The sequence below is a fragment of the Chiloscyllium plagiosum genome, unplaced genomic scaffold, assembly GCF_037043375.1.
Source record: "Chiloscyllium plagiosum isolate Xiang-an unplaced genomic scaffold, Cpla_swu_hap1 HiC_scaffold_23, whole genome shotgun sequence".
NCBI lineage: Eukaryota > Metazoa > Chordata > Chondrichthyes > Orectolobiformes > Hemiscylliidae > Chiloscyllium > Chiloscyllium plagiosum.
The window spans coordinates 9867774-9891472 of NW_028270161.1; the positions used below are offsets into that span (position 1 = coordinate 9867774).

General features: G+C 40.4%; 1 long non-coding RNA gene across 1 annotated transcript; it reads right to left on the bottom strand.

Moving 5' to 3' along the window:
• Window positions 1–262: 262 nt before the first annotated feature.
• Window positions 263–21470, bottom strand: LOC148145808 (uncharacterized). The gene is made up of 3 exons (XR_015761202.1): window positions 21430–21470; window positions 1963–2070; window positions 263–772 (listed from the first exon to the last, which is right to left on the bottom strand). It is a non-coding gene; the product is annotated as an uncharacterized LOC148145808 (long non-coding RNA).
• Between the last annotated feature and the right edge of the window lie 2229 nt (window positions 21471–23699).

Below are 23699 nucleotides of genomic sequence, written 5' to 3' on the forward strand. Positions count from 1 at the left end.
CTCAGCCAAGAATAGAAAAAGCCCCCTTTAGCAAAACAAATTTTGGCAAATATAAGCATTAGAGTCATTTCCAAACCGATTTCTTTTTGAAATGTAGATGGTGTTACATTTCCATTTTAAAACTGATTTATAATAAAGCAATACATCGAAACATACTTTCAGCAGTAGGACAATATTTTTTATTTCAGACTGGAATATGAAGGAAACTTAAATTCAAAATAAGATAGGAGAGTTTCACAGCATACTTTTCTTCTGTTTTCAATCCATTATGACACTTTCCCCATTGTGGAAAGTACTATAATGCATGCTGGCACTAACACAAACATGGTCAATATAATTGCCAAATTACCATTGCAGGATGGAACCCTGTGATCAATTATTGCATTCAGCACTGTACTTTGTTTCCTACCACTCAGTCAATGTTGTATCCATGCTGTTATTATTTATTGCTATGACATGCTTCATATAACTATTAAGGTACCAAGAGTACTTAAAGCATAGTTCACTTTCCTGAATCTTTTTTCCAATAGGCCCACATAATAAGTAGATATCTGTGGAGTTTACATTTCAAACTGTGACATTAACTCAAGAGAATGATATGGTGTAAACTATTGTTGTCGAATGATGACTGGAACTAATTTTAAACACACTTGCAATCATGCAGTCAGGTTTTTTTTAGTTTTCTTTGATTGACAGTGTTTCCTCATCTCCAGGAATTCGTAGCATACATCAGCTGTGTCTTTGCCTCCTTGCTCCAAGGGATTGGAATTCCCTGTTAAAGTAAACAGGGCAATGTTTATATACAATTCAGTGCAGCCAAGGCAGGATTGATTTCCATTACTTGGAAAGAAAAGAGAATAACTGACAATTGCAAAAAGAAATTGAAGGGCGTGGATAGTCTTGTCATTGCAAGGCACCACTCGATTCACCAGTGACTGCACTGAGTGTGAAGGGCAGATCTAGGTGATTGAGCACCAATCGTCAGAGAGCCATAAATTCCAATTATTCACCTGTGTGACCATTGTTGAGTTGTATTTAATGAGTACATAGCCCCAGCCTGAAATTCATTCGGGGTGTGTTGAGATGGATCACAGGGCAAAGTCAACTCAGATTTGGGCATGTTGAAATTTGAAAACAACTCATTGACAGCATTGGGCTTGGCTGGGATTTTCATCCACAATAGAGATCTTGTCAATTAATATGCTCTGTCACATCTTGAACATGAATAGTGAACGCTAGTTTCATGGAGGAGTGAAGGGCTTAAGAGGCAGGCATATTAAATTGAGGGAGAGAGAGGGGAGTGACAGAATGGTGATAGTTGAGGAGGATAGAGTGTGAATGGTGGATGGGGTCAAACGGGAAATTAGCCTCTCTGAACTCGTCAATTATCAGAAGTCACACAACACTAGGTTATAGTCCTGCAGGGTTATTTGAAGTCTTTCAAGATATGTTCCAAAAGCTTGCAATTTCAAATAAACCTGTTGGATTATAACCTGGCATTGTGTGACTTCTTACTTTGTCCACTTCAATCCAATACGGGCACTTCCACCATCATGTGTGTAAATTATGAGAGATTCGGAGTAGGTAACTTTTAATCTTTCACAGGAGTGCAGCACGAGAGTGTCTCTGACAAGGTAATAGGGTGAGAGTTATCACAAGAAGAGAGATGTTTTTCCATTTTTTATTCTGTCACTGGGAAAGCCAACATTTGTTTGCCATGCCTAATTGTCATTGAACCCCACGAATGCAATTGAATTGAATGAATTTTATTGTTGCGTGTACACACGTGAGTACAGAGAATGATTACAACTTTCCACTTGTGGCACCATCTTAGGTACAAAAGTACCCAAGTACATACTCTTAAGTACAAATTCTTAGGAAAAAATATAGAGAAATACAGAAATAAAAAATCCAGCATTATGGCTGTTGCTGGCATGATGGCTCAGTGGTTAGTACTACTACCTTACAGCGCCAGGGACCAGGGTTCGATTCCAGCCTCAGGTGACTGTGTGGAGTTTGCACACTCTCCCAGTGTCTACGTTGATTTCCTCTGGATGCTCCGGTTTCCTCCTGCAATCCAAAGGTATGCAGGTTAGGAGGAATGGCCGTGCTAAATTGTGCATAGTGTTCAGGGATGTGCAGACTAGGTGTGTTAGCCATGGGATATGTAGGGTAGGGGGATGGGACTGGTTAGGATGCTATTCGGAGGGTCGGTGTGGACTCGTTGGACCGAATGGCCTGCTTCCACACTGTTGAGGTTCTGTGAGATCATAGGAATAAAATAGAGAAATACAAATCCAGAATAACAGTCATTCTAACCCAATCCATGTCAGCACCAAGCCTCCTGTAACTGAAAGAGAATCCACTGCTACCTGTTCCAGACCCATCCATGTATGAGTCGTTACTCTTTGGTTGTCATGGCTTCCCAGGCCATGTCACATAGTAGTAACAACCGAAGTGGCTTTTAGGAAGTGATGATTTGATTGATGTTCTGAAATACCACTTGCCTCAACTATTTCCATTTGTTTCGTTGATAGATCTATCAACTGTGAAACATAACAGTGCTTAAAATTAACCCAAAAGTGCAATTTTTACTGTAAAACTTCAAAACCCTATGGGAGCGATAACAATATGTGAAGGCACATTTCCAGTTCGAAATTTGCAATCTGCAGCCTTGACTTGAATGATTCCCTGATCAACAAGACTGACTTTGGATAATTCATTTGCCATCAGGCATCTTTTTCAAGAAAAGTTAATTAAAACTTTCCTTTCCTCCAGAAATAGTTTAGCGGTTACTAGTGGAAGAAAGAGTTTTAAAGTCAATAGAAAATTAACTCATTTATGGGTGGAATAACGGAATTGCTTTCAGTGAGATTGAGGAACACACAGAGTTCATTGTGTTTATTTCTTGAAAATGATTCTAGAAAGTGAATTATGTCCATAGATTGAGTTAAATCCCTAAGGTGCACTCCACGTTCAGTGTAATTGATACCTTTCACGCATCATAACCTTAAATGTAGGGCTTTTGTTGGATTGTTGGCTCCGTTAGGAATGTATTCAATGTATTTTTTAAGCTGGTGGTCAGATTTTGATAGATTCCTTGCCTTGTCTCCACCAAATCATAGGGGAATGAAATTTCAATAGGACTAACTAGTGAATACAGAAAATGAATGCGATTAAAAATCAAGTTGTCAGAATATTTTATCACCAACTATTCAGGTTTCAAGCTGTGTGGTAGTTTGAGCACCCCAGATGGATAGTATCATTTTTTAATGAGCAAGATTGATTGGTCTTTGAACACTTCTCACACAATTCTTTTATTCTCAGAATATTAGTCAAAAAAGACATTACTGTACTTGGAAACAGGCTAAATGAAGAAAAAACACAACAGTAAGGGTAAATTATTAATCACTTTTTCAAATAGTTAAACGGCCTTATTCTGTTAATGATATGAAAAGCCACCCAATCATGATAGGCAGAGAGTCATCGAGTTAATGATTTAATATTTTTTCATTAAGATGAAACATCATGACCTCAGGCTCCTATAGCAATAAGCTGACAGAGAAATGGAGAGAGATCAAAGGACGAAAAGAAATAGCCATTTCACACTGAGAGCATTTTTAGGAAGAACTCAGCCACATTCAAAGGTGTGTTTACAAAGACCCAGTTGGTTGGACAATTTTGTAACATCATTAATATGCAAACTGAATATTGAGTAAAAGCAGCAGAGTAATACTCCTTTTTATCCGAATTAGTCTCTTCAGTTCTTCTCAAAGGCTGCAGATTCCCATGGAGTTGTAGTTCATCAAGTATAAAAAGCCTCATCTTACTAGACTTCCCTTGGACTTCCCTTGGCTCAGTGGTTAGCACTGCTGCCTCACAGCGCCTGGGTTCAATTCCAGCCTTGAGCGACTGTGTGGAGTTTGCACATTCTCCCTGTGTCTGTCTGGGTGCTCTGCTTTCCTCCCACAGTCCAAAGATGTGCACGTTAGGTGGATTGGCTATGCTAAATTGCCCCATTGTGTTCTGGGATGTGTAAGTTAGATGCATTAATCGGGGTAAATGTAGGGCTGGAGGGTTGGTGTGGACTTGTTGGGTCAAATGGCCTGTTTCCACACTGTAGGGATTCTATGATTTGTCAGTGTTTGCTATCAGGCTAATCAGCAATAGCAAGCATCCTAAAAGACCAATTCCAATAAAAAGCCATCATTCTGAAGCATTAACTCGTCTTCTCTTGAGAAATGCTGCCTAACCTGCTGAGTTTTCTAAGCATTATTTGCTTTTATGAGCTAACAGACCCAGTCCTGTCATTATACACACAATTAACATAAAGGTATCCTGCAGCAATAAATGACTAAATGACGATCATTCAAATTCAGTTCCCTTAACCCAATCTAACTCCTTATAAGTGACCTCTTTTTCTAACACAGCACTTTACATATCTTCCGCACAAGGGCTGTTGACTAAATAGAAATTGTTGTTGTGTTGTTAAAGAGTTGGGTTTAACTTTTGCACAGGAACGTGATCCTTGACACAACTATAAGTTATTATGCTTTCATGCGACAGCTGTGTTCCTCTGCAACCCCGCGTTATAGAAAATCACACGATGGAAAACTATAGAACATAGAACAGGGACCATGGAACAGTACGGCACAGTACAGACCCTTTGGCCCTTGATGTTGTGCGGCCTTTTATCGTACTCTAAGATCAGACTAACCTACCTACCCTTCATTTTACTATCTTCCATGTGCCTATCCAAGAGTTACTTAAATGTCCCGAATGTACCTGACTCTACTACCAATGCTGGCAATACATTCCACACACCCACCACTCTCTGTGTAAAGAACCTATCTCTGATATCTACCCTATACCTTCCTCCAATTGCCTTAAAATTACATTCCTCCTGATAGACATTTCCACCATGGGAAATAGTCTCTGGCTATCCACAAATATCTATGCCTGTCGTGATTTGGAGATGCCGGTGTTGGACTGGGGTGTACAAATTTTTAACTATGCCTGTCAACATCTTATACACCTCTATTAAGTCATCTCTCATTCTCCTTCACTCCAATAAGCGCTCCCAAAACCTTTCTTCATAAGACATGCCCTCCAGTCCAGGCAGCATCCTGATAAATCTCCTCTGCACCCTCTCTAAAGCATCTTCATCCTTCCTTTAATGAGGTGACCAGAACTGAACACAATATTCCATGTGTGGTCTAAGCAGAGTTTTACAGAACTGCAGCACAATCTTGCGTCTCTTAAACTTAATCCCCCTGCAAATGAAAGTCAACACACCATATGCTTTCTTAACAATCATATCAACCTGGGTGGCAACTTTGAGCAATCTACAGAGATGGGCCCCAAGATCCCTCTGTTCCTCCACACTGCCAAAAAATTCTGCCTTTAACCCTGTATTCTGCATTCAATTCGACCTTCCAAAATGAATCACTTCACACTTTTCCCTTTTGCCGGAAACGTCGATTTCGAAGCTCCTTGGATGCTGCCTGAATTGCTGTGCTCTTCCAGCACCACTAATCCAGGTTGAACTCCAGTCAGCCCAGTTCTGCATCCTGTCAATATAGCATTGCAGAAGATCACTAATAGAAAAGTACTATAACCGTTCAGTGGAAAATTTGCATTATCCAAACAACATTCATGATTCATCAATCACGTTATAGCCATATCGCACTGATGAAACGTGCGTTGTAACAGAATGATCTGTACTACCTAAGTAAAAATAATCTATTTTCCAGTTTATGTGCCTCAGCACAGACTCAGACTCTGGGCCTCAGCATGGACCCGGTCAGGTGATCTCTTGGCCAGTCATGGCGATTTCCCGGCCTAGTGTGGTGATCTCTCGGTCCGGTGTGTGATCTCCTGGTCTGGTGTGATGGTCTGGCAGTGTTTCAGCGGCCTAGCATGGCCTCAACATAGACTTATAGCCTCGAGATGATTCTAGAACAGTCTCTCAGCCTCAAGAACCTTGAGGTGAAGCCTAGCACAGTCTGGATTCAAGGCCTGGTGCAGACTAGAGGTTAGGTACCAGCGTGGACTGTGTTTAAAGGACTGTTACTCTGAACATTTTATTTCTTTATTTTTCTAATTTATTCCGAAGATCTGTAATGCTGGATTTTTTAATTTCCTTATTTTTATTTTTTTTTCCCTGAGAATTTGTACTTAACAATCTGTACTTAGATATCTTTGCACATAAAATGGTGCTGTAAATGATGACTAATAAAAGTTTCACTGTACCCATGGTGTGTACATGTGACAGTAAAGCCAATTCTAATTTTAATTCTAGGTCATCAAATTGCACTGAATTCATTATAAAGACTTTGAGCACCACTGATTAATGTTGTTTTTATGGTCCATACAATCTTCCTCTCTCATCTCATCCTTCCAACATAACGTTCTATTTATTTCTCCCTCATCAATTATTCTAACGTTCCCATAGATGTATCCTTCTCCTGAGTGAAATAGGCCTATCTTCTCTGGAACTTAGATGTTTTGGAGATGATCGATTTGAACTATGTCATATTATAAAATGTGATAGGATTGCTGCAAAGATACTGTTTGCTCTGGCTCAGAAGATTACAATGAGGAGTCATAGTCTGAGAATAAAAAGTTAGTGATTTAGGACTGAGAGAAGGAAAAATATATTCATGAACAGAAATAATGAATATTTAGAATTCTGTTCTGTCTTATCCCATTGACAGTGATGTTAGAAAAGTCAGATTCTAGAATGAAACCTGATTCATACGTTTCATTTTGGCAGTTTCTTAATATCATCATTTGTCATTAAAGTACTTTCTTATGAGGCTGCAGATATTCTTTAACATCAAAGCATTAATTTATTGTACAAAAGCAGAAAACAAACAAACCAAGCTACTGATATCTGGAAGATCAGTCGTGATCTTATTAAATAGAGAAGACAGATAGAAATGCTGATGGGATACTATAAATTAACAATGTTGCTTTCAGGTGAGATGTTAACTCCGCTTTGTGGTCAAATCCCATAAGACAGTTCAAAGAAGAGTAGAAATAAAAAGAGAAGTTGCTGGTAAAGCTCAGCACGTCTGGCAGCATCTGTGAAGAGAAATCTGAATTAACGTTGAGGGTCCAGTGACCCTTCCTGTGACCGTGTTTTGAGGGAGGGTCACCGGATTCAAAATGTTAACTTTGATTTCTCTTCACAGATGCTGCCAGACATATTGAGCTTCTCTAGCAACTTCTGGTTTTGTTTCTAATTGACAGCATCTGCAGTTCTTTTGTTTTTTTGAAGAAGAGCAGTACTTTTTTCCTGTTAATGTGATCAGTACTCCTCACTCAATCAACAAAATCTAAAATAAATTGATCATTCATTTATTTATTGCAGCTCTGGAATATCATTTTATACAAAGTGACAACTGGACTGACCTACATTTGGGATTAAATTAATGTTAGACAGCAATGTAAAGGCACTGTTTTATATCTCGCCTTTTTGTGTAGCAACCTAAGATCAGTTCCATCCCCAGTGTTTGGGCTTCCCAGCATCACAAAATTAGTGAGATGTTTTAGGCCAAACATCAAGGAACTAGCTGAACTCAGTTTTGGCCATCCTTTCCCGGTCTGGTCTACACCTGACCACAGACCCACAGCAATGTGGTTGACTTTTAGACTGCTCTCTGGAATGGCCCAACAAACTATTCAGTTCAAAGGCAGCTAGCAATGGGCAACAAATGTTGTCCCTGTCACAATGCCCACACTCTTTAATAATAAAAAATCATTTTGCAGGTTTGCATTATTTACAAATGTGTCCAAATAAAATGATTTTTAAAAACATTACCATGCAACTAGTTTATTTTATTTAATCTCATGCAGGAAGTGCAGGATACAAAGCTGGAAGAGATTGCCAAAAAAATGACTTGATGCAGAACTCAGTTAGGAAGAGTTAACATAGAACATAAAACATAGAACAGTACAGCACAGAACAGGCCCTTCAGCCCATGATGTTGTGCTGACCACAGATCCTCATGTATGCACCCTCAAATTTCTGTGACCATATGCATGTCCAGTAGTCTCTTAAATGTCCCCAATGACCTTGCTTCCACAACTGCTGCTGGCAATGCATTCCATTCTCTCACATCTCTCTGTGTAAAGAACCCGCCTCTGACATCCCCTCTATACTTTCCTCCAACCAGCTTAAAACTATGACCCCTCGTGTTAGCCATTTCTGCCCTCCGAAATAGTCTCTGGCTATCGACTCTATCTATGCCTCTCATTATCTTGTATACCTCAATTAGGTCCCCTCTCCTCCTCCTTTTCTCCAATTCAAAAAAGTCCGAGCTCAGTCAACCTCTCTTCATAAGATAAGCCCTCCAGTCCAGGCAGCATCCTGGTAAACCTCCTCTGAACCCTCTCCAAAGCATCCACATCTTTCCTATAATAGGGTGACCAGAACTGGACGTGGTATTCCAAGTGCGGTCTAACCAAAGTTTTATAGAGCTGCAACAAGATCTCACGACTCTTAAACTCAATCCCCCTGTTAATGATGGCCAAAACACCATATGCTTTCTTAACAACCCTGTCCACTTGGGTGGCCATTTTAAGGGATCTATGTACCTGCACACCAAGATCCCCCTGTTCCTCCACACTGCCAAGAATCCTATCCTTAATCCTGTACTCAGCTTTCATATTCGACCTTCCAAAATGCATCACCTCGCATTTATCCAGGTTGAACTCCATCTGCCACCTCTCAGCCCATCTCTGCATCCTGTAACCCTATAATGGAAAACCATGCAGAAAATAATCAAGAAGGCTAATGGAATGCAGGCCTTTATGTCCAAAAGACTGGGGTACAAGGATGCAGAAGTTATGCTGCAGTTACACAAAACCCTGGTTAGGCCCCACTTGGAGCACTGTGAGCAGATCTGGACACCACACCTTAGGAAGGATATATTAGTCTTGGAGGGAGTACAATGTAAGTTTGCAAGAATGATACCTGGACCTCACGGGTTAAATTATGAGGCGAGATTATATAAATTAGGTCGGCTTTCTTTAGAATTTAGAAGGTTAAGAGCAAAGTCTTCAAGATGTCAAGATGCCTGGAAATGACAGGATAGATAGGAAAACTTATTTGCACTGATTGGGGCATCTAGAACTGGCAGCATAGTCTGAGACTTGATGCCAGACCATTCAGGAGAGATGTTAGGAAACACTTTGACACACAAAAGGTGGTTGATGTTTGGTACTGTCTTCCACAAATGACAGAGGATGTTGGATCAGTTGTTAATTTTGAATCTGAGATAGATAATGTTTTGTTAAGAAACTGTATTAAGGGATATGGGACAATGGCTAGTATATGGAGTTAGGCCTCAGATCAGTCATGATAATACTGAATGGCAGAACAGGTTCGAGGGGTTGAATGGCCTACTCATGCTACTATATTGGGGATAATACTCTTAGTACTTTGATGAAAGGATTTCTTTCATCTGGATAACTGACTTGTGAGCCTAATAAACATGCACATTGACTAAGCATATTATCCATTTCCATTGGTATAAAATAAGACACTGCTTGATGTGTGTAGCTTTAAAAGTGCAAAATCAGAAGACGACCAGCTTATCACCCTCTTCCTTTTCTGGGAATCAACTAATCCTGGAAGAAATCAGCCTATTTTCTCATCTCCTGAGGGAGTTGGTGAATGACAGCTTAAACATCAGAATAGAAGCTTCTGTGTTATTTTACATTGACTGCCTGAGGTGATCCAGTAATTCTTCAGGCTATCATGTAAAAAAAAATTGGACAAGCCAGACTTGTTGCATTCCACAGTGTCATTTCCATTGCTCCCACAGCACAGGACCTACGGTGTCCCACAGAAGATCTGCAAATCTGCGTATATACTTAACCTTTATTTCCATGTCTATAGTGAAACACATACATTCAATTCACCTCCAAGTTTTCCATGACCCTGCCCCTCCACCTCCACAAACAGCGAGGATGAAATTGGTCTTGGACAACAATACAAAATGAGCCATTTTGCCAGGGAGGTCTACTTTACGAACCGTCTAATTCCTTTTTGTTACCTGAAATGAGAAAAGATGTGAAAATGCCAATTAACATTTGACCAATTCCACCCTTCGCCGCCCCCCCACACCTCACAAACCCCAGTGGGTTCAACGACGTGGGAGCCCATAGCACTCCACCAGAGTATCCCCTCTGCCATTGCCAACCAGCACAGTGACTCCCCAGAAACACTAAGTGAGGTATCACAAACATAGCATTGCCCTGCCTGCCTCACATCTGGGCACTTACACTACGGAACACTCGATGCTATCAGGAGCAATAATGCTGTTTTTTTTTCTCTGCCTTAGCACAGGGATGTTGGCAGATGTGATGAGATCAGCGAACTCTGCACAAACTAGAATAAAGGAGTTAATTGACATCTTCTTGGTAGCCTATTCCACTTATCTATTGCTCTGTAGTCTTGCCTGAGGCTGATTAATTTTGTACATCTGTCCTCTAGTGCTGTGATCAGGGTGTAAGTTAATTAAATCTATATTAAATCTAAATCTACATTTCTTCATGCATTTAACTAAATCACACATCCTTCCTAAATCTTCTTCTTTGCATAAAAGTAACTTCTCTTCAAGTCTCTTTTCAGAAAGTTATGTGTTGCTTTTCCTCAATTTTGTGTCTTCTTTTCTGAAAGCACTTGCTGGGGAACGGATGAAAGGAGAGGAAAATTGGACAACATGGGTAGGTATCTCAGATACAGAACAGGTGAGATGGGCAGAATGGTCTGCTTATCTGCTGTGAAATTCTGTGATGATATTCAATGGTGCTGTTAACAAAAATTGAGATCAAAGTGAATCTGCAACATGGATAATATGTTTTTCAGATGCTGAATTGTCAAGATTTCGCAAGCCTTCATGTGTCTTTGCTTCAATAATGGGTGTAAATATGGATGCTGAAAGCACTAAAAATGATTATGTTTCCAGAATTTCACCTACCTTAGAACATGCAATAAAAAGGATAAGATTCTGGAAATACTCAACAAGTTAGGAACTACAGATAACACTGCAGGGCTATTCAATCTGGGCAATAATGATGATCAAGGGAGCCAAAATGTCCAGGCTATCAGTTAAAACTCCTTGAAATTGTGACATGCCAGTATTAACTCCTTTGTCCTTTAATTAGTTCTGTCAGTAAAGAACTTCTGTCTAATGTGTCACCGCTAAGTGTCAGTTCAATGAGTCTTATTTCTGTTCCATTTTGCAACAAGGTCTTCTCATGCTCTTAATTCTTCTGAAAAATGCTTTCAGTTTACCTGTACTTCATTCCATTTTCCTTATTGGAGTTAAAAATCACACAACGCTAGTTTATAGTCCAACAGGTTTATTTGGAAGCACACCGATCATGCTACCTGATGAAGGAGCAGTGCTCTGAAAGCTTGTACTTCCAAATAAATCTGTTGGATGACAACCAGATGTTGCATGAATTTTAACTTCTTTCTACAGAAGAGACCAACCACAGATTGGATGACTACTTTGTGAAACAGATCCATTCAGGCCACTAATAAGATCCTGAACTTTCTGTTGCCTGTCATTTTAATTCTCCACTCTGTTGTCATGCTGACATCTCTGTCCTTGGCCTGCTGAACTCTTTGAGTGAAGCTCAGTATAAACTTCATCTTTCAATTAGTTACTTAACCTTTCGGATTCAAAGTTGTATGTACCAATTTCAGGCAGTAACCCCTTACTTCATTTTGTTTCTTTCTCTTTGTCTAGTTCTTACTTTCAGATGGCAGCACACCTACTCCAGGCACACCTTTGGTTTCTTTTCTTGCCCCATTTCCATCTCTTTCACCCTGGATGACTAATTCCTCCATCATTCAATCTCTCCTGGTCATCCACCTTGTCACACACTTCCCTTTTGTCCTTGTCCCTCCCATTCCTTGCTTAAAACATTTCCTAGTTCTGGTGAAAGGTTGTTGATCAGAAACTTTAATTCTTTCCCTAACCACAAGTGCTGTGTGTCCTGCTGACTATGCCTAGCGTTTTCTGTTCTTACCTGGGAGACATTGATCTTGCACAAAGTTAGTGTTGATGAGGTGCAAAGTAAGCCATTTCCCCTGTATTTCTCCATAGCCCATTGCTTTACCTGTGGTATAGATTACTCAAAGAGTCTGGATCTGAAAATTGTTCAGAGCTTGCATTTAAAAAAATGGGGTATGAAGAATTGTTTATAAGACTCTGCTTTTTGCACAAGCTCTATTCCACGGTGTCCTTTGGATTCCAATGATGCAGTTCCTTGGTTGCAGCACCAGTATGCTTGCTAATCTCTGAAAAAATACCAATCTGCTTCTAGGTTGTAATTTAAATCAGCTTTGTGCTCATGATGCATGCCACTATATGAACCCACTGTAGATATGTTATGACTTGACTGAATAGTTTAAATATTGATATGCTACCTGTAATATTAAACACAGAGAATACTTAGTTCAAAGACAGACAGACTGCAAGAAAACCTCTGTCAACAAAAGGAAAGGCAGCAAAAGCCTCTTAGATTCAATCACAAATTGTGAGGATTACTGGTCAAGTTGGTATTAACTACTCTATCAACCGTCATCATCACTGAGGGTGGAGCAGAGTGCTGTCTCTCCTTAGTCCTGCTACTCTACTAGTCACAACATACATATAAATGTTTTACCCTGTTATTGATCTGGGCAATTGTATTCTTTGTCCATATTCGGTTTAGGATAAAAAAAATTCAACAAGCAGGTTTCTTTAATGAGCAACAAAACTTACTGTGAAAGAAGGACTTACCAGCAAAAGATGGTTAATACACAGTTTGAAACAGGAAGGTATAACATTTTATCATTCTAAATAATCCAGGCATAACCAATCAAAAAGAAAGAACCAAGAACTTTCACGGCAGAAATCAATTTTGACACATGAAAGCATCTTGTCCAAATGGCTGCTAGTTCTTGAAGGGAGAGAAAGGAAAAGGCATGAAACATTGAAGATTTTCAACACAAAACCAATATCTGGTAAATTGAAAAGTCAGCTGTGAGACATTAATGGATAAAGCACTTAATCTCACACAGCTTGAAAGTTCTCCGATATGTATGGACTCCATCCAATCATAACAAACTGTCATCTAAGGGAATACCAACATTTACAAATATGGTCAAGGAGTCAGAGACATCCAGCTCAGTGTTCCTTTGCACCCTGGAATCAATCAGGTTTTCTGTGGGTGCTGTGCTGTGCTTGCTCAATATGCATTGGCGCCTGGTTAAATAATGCTGTGACTAACGAATTCTAATTCTCTGTTTCAAATCCCAGTGCAACCTCTGCTCAGCTCCATCGTTTGCAGCCCAACTGTTCCATCCTTGAGTTCATTGCGGAGATGTCAAGAGAAGTCATCTAGCCACCTTTCAGAGGGAATTACTCTTTAGCTTTTCAGGTATCACTCTGGAGTCTCCCAGAAGGGAGCTTTCCAGAAAAGCAGAGGATGAGCTGTAGTTTACAAGAATCACTGAGACATATGAATCCATCTAACTCTGCTCTCCCGCACATGGCCTCATTTAGTTTCAAATTACATTTTCAGCCATGGGGGGCCTAAGCTGCAGAATTTGCCTCTTGAACCTCTCCACCCTTTTTTCCTCCTTTAGGATGGTTGTAAGAACTGTTAATTTAGGCCATCTCCGCTAATCTCACTTTCTGTTGCAATATACTGTGAAGCACATTAGGACATTTGATTATTTTAAAGGTATAATATAAAGCCAAGGTGTAGTGATTGGAATGAGGTCAGACAGGTGGACATTTTTTAGATTAGATTAGATTAGATTCCCTACAGTGTGGAAATAGGCCCTTCGGCCCAACAAGTCCACACCGACCCTCCGAAGAGCAATCCACCCAGACCCATTCCACTACATTCACCCCTGACTAATGCACCTAACACTACAGGCAGTTTAGCATGGCCAATTCACCTAACTTGCACATCTTTGGACTGTGGGAAGAAACCGGAGCACCCGGAGGAAACCCATGCAGATACAGGGAGAACGTGCAAACTCCACAGAGATAGTTGCCCAAGGCAGAAATTGAACCTGGGTCTCTGGCGCTGTGAGGCAGCAGTGCTAACCACTGAGCCACTGTGCCGCCCATCATAGAATATATGTTCCCTGATTGTGGCTGTTAATCTGGTCCAATCAGAGAGCCCTGGTTGACAGACATAAACAGGAGCGTCAGTGGCCACTCGGGTGTTTCCTTTCTTCCTGGTGGTGGAAATTGAATAAAGATTTATACACCTTGTGTCTCTCACTGTGTCTCACACCTGCACACACACAACATGGGTGCTGGGGAAAAAATAAGCACTACTGCAGTTAGGCGGTAGTGTGGGGGTTAAAAAAAAGGGAAAAAAAAGGAAAAAAGAAAAAAGAAAAAAATAAACAGGAGCATAGCTCACTTGGCTAGATCGTTGGTTTACAGATCAGTGTGATGCTAAGAACATGGGTTCAATTCCCATCACCGGTTTGAGGTAACAATGAAGGACTCTCTTTCCCAACCTCTTCCCTCGCCTGAGGGCTGGCAGGTTTAATCACCACCAGCTGACTCTCTAACAAGAGAGCAGCCCCAATGGTCTGGTAAGACTATGGCAAAAACAAACCTAACATGAGCCAGTGCTTTCAGGAGTAAAGGAAACAAGAAAAATAGCATGTTTTAGAACAATCACCACAAATGTTGACCCCCTCCTTTAAGACACGAGAGGAAGAAAAAAAATAAACACTGTGTCTGACACCTGCGCACACACATTAAAAAAAAATAAACAGGGGATTTTTGGGAGAGGTGGGCACTGCAAGGATTGGAGTATATAAAGAAAAATAAAAGAGTAAACAGGAGTGTCAGGGGTTTTGCTCATTCTGAGAGCTGGCTCTGTGATAACTGGGCCCGTGTCATGTACAGTGAATGCGTAAGTAAAGGGTGACAGGATACCAGCCTTTGTGGAGTTATTTCACAAGATGTTTTTGTCATTGTTTAGCCACCTCAGAAGAAAGTGAACTTCAGTCAGGAGGAATTGTCTATGAAGTTGTTATTACATTTTCAAGTACAATGAGTTCATTTAATCCCCCTTAAATTAATTGCATATTATTACTTCAGCTGTATTAGCATTAATTTTAACGATTGCTATGAAATTTGTTTTAGGCTTCATTCTTCAAGAATTGGACATTGGTTCCTTTGGAATGTTGAGGAGTTACTAGACTGTTGTCTTAAAGAGGTCATTGAAAGGACATTGCATGTTTTATTTAAAGGATATCTCTTTAAAGTCACATAGTTTAAATGAATTACTTGAGCATAATTACTGGTAATCCCATGCTTGGGTTTCTGACTTAGTTTTGGATACTGGAGGTAAATTGTTGTATATCCTGCAGAGGGAGCGAACCAATTACATCTCATCCTCTGTCTTTCCAGAGAATAACCTTTTTTAAACACTCTGGTGTAAGATTTGCGAACTTAAACAACTATTCTCCCCAAAAGATGGTGAGCTCACTTTATTGATATCCCCTTCATGAACGGCATTTGAAAATCTCAATAACAGCTGCCTGTATTTGATGTCTCCCATCCACGTGTACATGACTAAAGGTCATGCTGAACATTTGTTTCTTGTCCTTTCTTTCATCAAGAACCAACAATGATTCACCAGCACTTTTTTCAAAGTTAATGTCTGCATGGAAAGTTCTTTTATTTTATTCCCCTTTAATTGGCATGTGCCTAGTTTATTTAGAAGCCTAAGTATTTATATTTAACTATTTCAAACTATGTGCCGATTAGCTTTATATCTTTGCCAAATGAGTTCTGTTTTCACTATAAATTAATAAAGCCTAATAAAATGAAGGCAGCTATATATGCTGGCAGAATAACAGAGGAAGAATGATGAGCTCTGGCTGAAGTGTCCTACACTGCCACTATCCAGTAGGAGAAAAGGCAGCACAGTGACTCAGTGGTGAGCACCGCCAGGGACCCGGGTTCAATTCCAGCCTCAGGTGACTGTCTGTGTGGAGTTTGCACGTTCTCCCCGTGTCTGTGTGGGTTTCCTCCGGGCGCTCCGGTTTCCTCCCACAGTCCAAAGATGTGTAGGTTGGGTGGATTGGCCATGCTAAATGCCCATAGCATTCAGGGCTGTGCAGGTTAGGTGGATTGGCCAATCTAAATTGCCCATAGCATCCAGGAATATGCAGGTTAGGTGGATTGGCAAAGCTAAATTGCCTGTAGTGTCCAGGGATGTGCAGTTTAGGTGGATCAGCCATGGGAAATGCAGGGATGGGATGGGGTGAGTCTGAGTGGGATAATCTAGACAGGGTTGGTGTGGACTTGAAGGGCTGAATGGCCTGCTTTCTCACTGTCGAGGATTCTATAATGTGCCATATAGCCGACTTCTGCTCCCACATCTTATATCAGTAATTGGGTATAGTATCTACAATGATGTTTTGATCAACGGCATTGTGAGGCTAGACAACAATAATGCATTTCTCAAACTTTGATTGGAACATAGCACAATATAAGAATATTTACAAGCAAATTGACCAGTCTCGAGGGAATCATGCCGAAAGTAGGCCTGACTCATTCTGTGGCTTAATGCTGGTAAACCACTGATTGCTGACATGCACTTTGGTAGTACCACATGGATGAGGAATTTTAAGAACTTTTGATTAATGTATTTCTTGTTTTGTTATGAGCTAAATTTTTTCACAATTAAATTTGGTTCTCATCACTACATGACAGAATGCTTGGAGCCATGGTTATATTTTTGATGCAAAGCCAAAATGGATTGGTTGATTGTAAAATTTTTAAATTCAACAATAAATGTTAAAATTGAGAGGTATAAATATTGAAATCACTGGTCTCTCTTTTCAGAGAGGGGTTTCATCCAAAATATATCATTCACCAAAGCGTACATTCGTTATGAAATTAAACTATTCCTGATTTACTGATGAAGTCGGTCAGATTTTTTCATTAAATATTGGCATTTTTTAACATTGCCCCAATGCCATCACACATGACCATATATGGCTGTGATAAAACAAAGGATCTTGAATCCATTTTGAAACATATAGAGCTCTGAGAGGCCTGATAGGGTAGATACCACTATTGTGGGTTACAAAGGGACATAGATAAGATGCAGACCTGGGCTGAGAAGTGGCAAATAGAGCGAGGCAGTTCACTTTGGAAGAAGTAACAGGAATGCAGAGTGCTGGGGTAATGGTTAAATTCTTGGCAGTGTAGATGAACAGAGAGATCTCGGTGTCCAGGTGCATAAATCCCTGAAAGTTGCTACCCGGGTTGATAGGGTTGTTAAGAAGGCATTTGGTGTGTTGCCATTTGTTGGTAGGGGGATAGAGTTTTGGCGGCACGAGGTCATGCTTCAGCTGTACAAGACACTGGTAAGGCCACACCTGGAGTATTGTGTGCAGTTCTGGTGACCGCATTATAGGAAGGATTTGGAAGCTTAGGAAAGGGTTCAGATGAGATTTACTAGGATGTTGCCTGATACAGAGGGAAGGTCTTATGAGGAAAGGCTGAGGGAACTGAGGCTGTTTTCTTAGAGGAGAAGAAGGTTGAGAGCTGACTTAATCAAGATGTATAAGATAATCGGAGAGTTAGATCGGGTGGACAGTGAGAGCCTTTTTCCTCGGATGGTGAAGGCTAACACAAGTGCACATAGCTTTAAATTGAGGGGTGATAGATTTATGACAGATATCGGGGGTTTGCACGAAATTCCCACTCTTTGGAAAATCAGCCCATTTTTCACTTAGAAGGTTAGTGCTTAAAGGTGTTAGTTTATTTGTCCATGTGATTACCTAGGCACAGATTTAAAATGGTTGTAGGAAAATTAAAATGATTACTGAAAATGATAAGATTTAACAGGTTGAAAGAAAAGAGAAAATAAATGAATAATTGTAAGAAAAGCAGCTGCATTATTTACTTCTAGCAATTAAACACTTCACTGATATCTCTGTTATTTTATCTTCAGCAAGTAAACATCTCACCAAATTCAGTTAAAAAATATCATTAATTGTGGTTATGCAATTACAGAAGTGATTAGTTCCTGAAGTAGCAATTTTATTCTCCTCGTGATCAGTTGGGGTGTCTTTTCTGTAAATTCTCTTTCAGTAAGTTGGGTGAGACAATCATAGAATACCTACATTGCAAAAATTGGCCATTCAGTCCTTTGAGTGTACATCAACCCCAGCCAGACCCAACCCCTCACCCTGTTCTTGTAACCCTGCATTTCCCATGGCTAATCCATCTAACCTCTGGGCAGAGGAAATGACCTGGGAGTTGCAGTGGGAGAGGGACTCCCTAAGACTCTTAATCTCAGGGAGTCCCTCTCCTACTGCAACTCTCAGGTCATTTCCTCTGCCCTGAAGCTCTTCACCTTCATCCCCTCCCCCACTCACCTATTGTACTCTATGCTACTTTCTCCCCACCCCCACCCTCCTCTAGCTTATCTCTCCACGCTCCAGGCTCACTGTCTTTATTCCTGATGAAGGGCTTTTGCCCGAAATGTCGATTTCGAAGCTCCTCGGATGCTGCCTGAACTGCTGTGCTCTTCCAGCACCACTAATCCAGAATCTGGTTTCCAGCATCTGCAGTCATTGTTTTTACCTAATCCATCTAACCTGCACATCCTTGGGCACTATAACATGGCCAATCCACCCAGCCTGCACATCTTTGGCCTGTGGAAACTGGAATGCCCAGAGGATACTCACACAGACACGGGAGATTGTGCAAACTCGACACAGACAATCATCTAAAGCTGGAATCAAACCCAGGTCCCTCTTGTTATGAGGCAGCAGTGTTAATTACTGAGCCACTTTGCTGCCCAGGTCTCTGATGTGTTCAAACATTTATACCCTTTTCCACAGAATAGGATCAGTTCATCATATTGTAAAGTCACCGTAGATTAGATTAGATTACATTACACCACAGTGTGGAAACAGGCCCTTCAGCCCAATAAGTCCACACCGACCCGCCGAAGCGCAACCCACCCATACCCCTACATTTACCCCTTACCTAACACTACAGGCAATTTCGCATGGCCAATTCACCTGACCTGCACATCTTTGGACTGTGGGAGGAAACCGGAGCACCCGGAGGAAAACCCATGCAGACACGGGGAGAACGTGCAAACTCCACACAGTCAGTCGCCTGAGGCAGGAATTGAACCCGGGTCTCAGGCGCTGTGAGGCAGTCCCAGATGACCATAGGTCTGCTTTCTCATTACAGGGAGGCGACTAGTGGTGGTAAAACCTGAGGGTTACCAAGGCAAGGGGAGATGTTGAGAAGACAGGAACTTTGTGATAATCTCAGCTGATGCAGCAGGTGAACCCAGGCTGTTGGCGTAACTCTCCATCACAAAACAGCCTTTCAACTGAGCTAACTGACCCCCATTATTGTCAACAGAAATTGCTGGAGAAACTCAGCAGGTTTGGCAGCAGCAGTGCAGAGATAACAGTGTTAACATTTCGTGTCCAGTGATTATTCTTGTATTTGTTTCAGATTATATCTCCACTATCATATTGACAAGCCACAGGAAAGCCTAGGTGTGTGGTGATGTTCAGAACATTAATTGTGAATATGCTGTCAAGTAATAGTAGAAAAGGTGGACATAATGTGTCCAAAATTGGAAAGATGTGCCAAGGATGAGCAATCACTCACCTACATCCATATCTATTCTCACTTTTATTTCTCCATTTATATTCATCTTGGATTTCTTTCCAAACAGATAATAGCCATTTAAATGTTGCTGGGATTAATCCAACAAATTTCTTTTGGATTAGACAGTGTATGTGACAGCCTGGAGATGATTCCAGTGATAATCATAGAGTAATTAAGTTGTACAGCATGGAAACAGAACCTTTGGTCCAATTCATCCATACCAACCAGATATCCAAAATTAATTTAGTCCCATTTGCCAGTATTTGGCCCATGTCCCATAGTGTTCCTTTGTCAGCAGGTGATCAGGTTTTAGGTAGAACAGAGAAATGCAACCCTAACCTACATAAAGTGACCCTTTACAGATTTCTGGCTCAAGATTCATACTTCCCTCTCTTGTTCACTTTCACCCCACTGGATAAAAAACCTACTGGGTACCACTTGAGGAGTTAAAAGAAAGTCCTTACTGGCCTGGCAGGAGGACTATTTTAGATTAGATTCCCTACAGTGTGGAAACAGGCCCTTCGGCCCAACCAGTCCACACCAACCCTGCGAAGAGCAACCCACGCAGACCCATTTCCCCTCTGACTAATGCACCTAGCACTATGGGCAATTTAGCATGGCCAATTCACCTGACCTGCATATCTTTGGACTGTGGGAGGAAACCGGAGCACCTGGAGGAAACGCAGACACGGGGAGAGTGTGCAAACTCCACACAGACAGTCTTAAAGAACTGCAGATGTTGTAAATTAGAAACAAAAACAGATATTACTGAAAAAGCTCAGCAGGTCTGGCAGCATCTGTGGAGAGAAAGCAGAGTTAATGCTTTCGGTCCAGTGACCCTTCCTCAGACAGAATAACTACTTCTCTTGAAAACTGTGATTAAACATAGGAACGATTCTCAACAGAGGCATTAATAGTCATGGCATGGTTTTGCTGTATGCTATTTTGTTTGTTTGTTAATATTCATCATTCTTTTCTTAAATTGATGAACCTCTCTGGATATAGATCTATGAGCATCAGGAGGAGACAGTGTTCTGGTGGTTAATATGACTGGACTAGTAATCTAAAGCCTCAAATTAACGTTCCCAGGGTATTCCCAAATCCCATCAATAGTGAAATTTGAACTGTACCATTGACAATTTTTGAAAAATCCAATCCAGTTCACAGATGTTCTTAAGGGAAGGAAATCTTCCACCTCTACTCAATCTGGCCTACACTTGTCTCCAGAGTCACAGCAATGTGATTGACTCTAGACTGCAGTCTGAGCAATAAATATTGTCCTGGCTAATTCCTACATTCCATGAAAGAATTTTTAAAAAATCTCTGGTATGTTGTTCAGACAAAGATACAAAATAGCAGCCGAACCAGGCCATATAATTGCTCCATCAGCTCACACGATGGCCTGGAGTTATTATTGCCAGCTTTCTAATTCCAGGTTTTAATTGAATTCCAAGTCCACCTTCTGCTGTGACAGAATTTGAACCCAAGGCCCTGTTACATTTCCTGGATCTCTGCATTAATAATTGAGCAATAAAATATACAACAGGAGGAGAAAAAAAGGAAGGAAAGAGAATTAAAGAAAAACTAGCATGGATTAAAAAAGGACAGAGTAAGTTTGATGAATAGAATGGTCTACTGTTATTCTTTACAACAAATAAACGTCAATAGCTGTTAAATTATATGGTAATTTTTTAGAGGAATTATGTTGACTGGCACTTATTGTACTTACTGACTCTTGCCCGCATAACCAGAATGTGAAACTGACAGTAGTTAGTTGCTCTGAACACATACCATTGAAGGCTGATAATGTTTATGTACATTCTCAGTGTGAGGTGAGAGAGACCCACCTGATTGTTATACATTGCTGGGAGATGACACGTGGTGCCCTGTCATTAAAAAAAACATTCTAACTGGGGCAGGTTTAATGAGAGATTTCAATGGCCCAGCTGTTTTGTTGTCTGTGATCATTCTGTCTGATCATTTGGAAATATTACAGTTGTGTTTCAACCTTCAAGTCAGATCTACACAGCTATGGAAAAAAGATGTTAGCCATGATGCGGAGGTGCCAGTGTTGGACTGGGATGGATGTCACATGACACCAGGTTATAGTCCAACAGGTTTATTTGAAATCACAAATCTTTTGGAGTGCTGCTCCTTTGTCAGCTTGTAATTCCAAATAAATCTGTTGGACTATAACTTGGTATTGAATGACTTCTGACACAGAAAAAAGAGACGTGATTAGATTGCACTTTTATGACCTTGGAGCATCCCAAAGTGCTTTACAATAAATTTGTTAAGTACAGTCACTGTGCTGTAGGTATGAATAATGGTCTCAAAGGCAAACTTTGGTTGTGACCGTAATTAAATGTATCCCAAGAGAATGATCACAGTAACTCAAAAAATACAATGTAACCATTAATGAGGAATTGCATTGACTGAATATCATTAAACAAACAGAAGGCGAATTTTCTGTTTTAATTCTTCTTGTATTCTATTTCCCATTATTCAATACTTCATATAGGTTGAGATACTGGGGTAATTGATAGATGTTCTGACATTACATGCTGAGTATATACTAAGTTCGTACTGATTAGGGCGCAGTGCAAGCTGAGTCAGAGAAAACTATGATCAAAGTAGAGTGATGTGGTCAGACTGCGCCTTGAGTACATTTCTGATTTCCAAATTACAAAAGGTACATTCAGACTTCGGAGAACATGCTAAAAGATGCTGTAAGTGATCCTGAGGGTCAAAGGCTGAGTCAGATGTGACACATATGATAAAATGATTGGTTGTCAGAGGTTAATTATTGCAAAAGTAAAATGTTGCCTTTGAAATTCTTTTTGGCAAAGTCCTTAACTCAATCACTGTAGGTAATTCGATAGATAGTGTTCACCCTGCAGTAACTCAGTGATGGATCTGATCACTGGTGAACATCTAGTGCTCATTTCTGTTCATAAAAAAAAACATCTTGTCAAGAGCACTCAGGTTAAACAGGGACAATGTTTAGGCCTAGGCTAACAATTGGAAATTTAATGTTGCACTAAAATAATTGAAGTGTCAATAACAAAAAAAAAAGAGCCAAACATATTCTTCTGATGATGACGCATCACTGAGTCCACCACCATCAAAGGTTTAGGAATAACAAAAGTTTAAGTGGTCCAGACACATTAACACTTCACCACAAGAGTAGGATGGAGGCTTGATAATTCATATAAACTTCTGACCTTGCGTAGCCTTTTTGCGCTATCTGTACGGTTCAAGTCAGGAGTGTAATAACACAAAAACTACTTGTTCATGGGTTTGGTCACAGCAGCACTTGAGAAGTTTGATTCTAAAAGGGGTAAAGAAGTTTATTTCTTCAGCGCCCTTATCATTGAACTCACCACTGAAACCTTCCACCATGAAGATACAGTAGTTGGATAATATATTATTTATATTCATAACAATAATATATTATCTACAGCATGCACTTCAGTAAATCTTTGAGTTGACTTTGACAGCATAGATTGTTCTACAGAGTGCTAAAATTCACTTGATTGGTTGAATGCCCTCTTTCTGAATGTCTGGTCACAACATTACAGGATGTTGCTTGAGGATTGTCTGCCGATATTTATGCCAATGTTTTCAGTGATTGTGATACTTAGCAGCAGTGTATAATTGTTATTGTCTGAGTTTTTTTAAAATTCTGAAGCAGGGAAAGGATGACAGTCTGATTAGAAGTGGAAATGTGCCCTAAAACCTCTGAACCATTTGTCATGAATACTGACAGAGCACCATGAAAGAAAATTCATTCTTACAAAACAGAAAACAATACAAGCACATGTGAGATTCTGAGGAGCATACAGGTTTACTGTCATCGATACCTGCATCAGCCAGACCTGAAACTATAATATTCATGTCGACTTCTGCAGGTGCTGCATTCAATACTGTACACAAAAGCAGCGCACAAAACAGTAGGAATCAAGGCCGGATTTCACCCCAAAGGCCTGAACTCCTCCA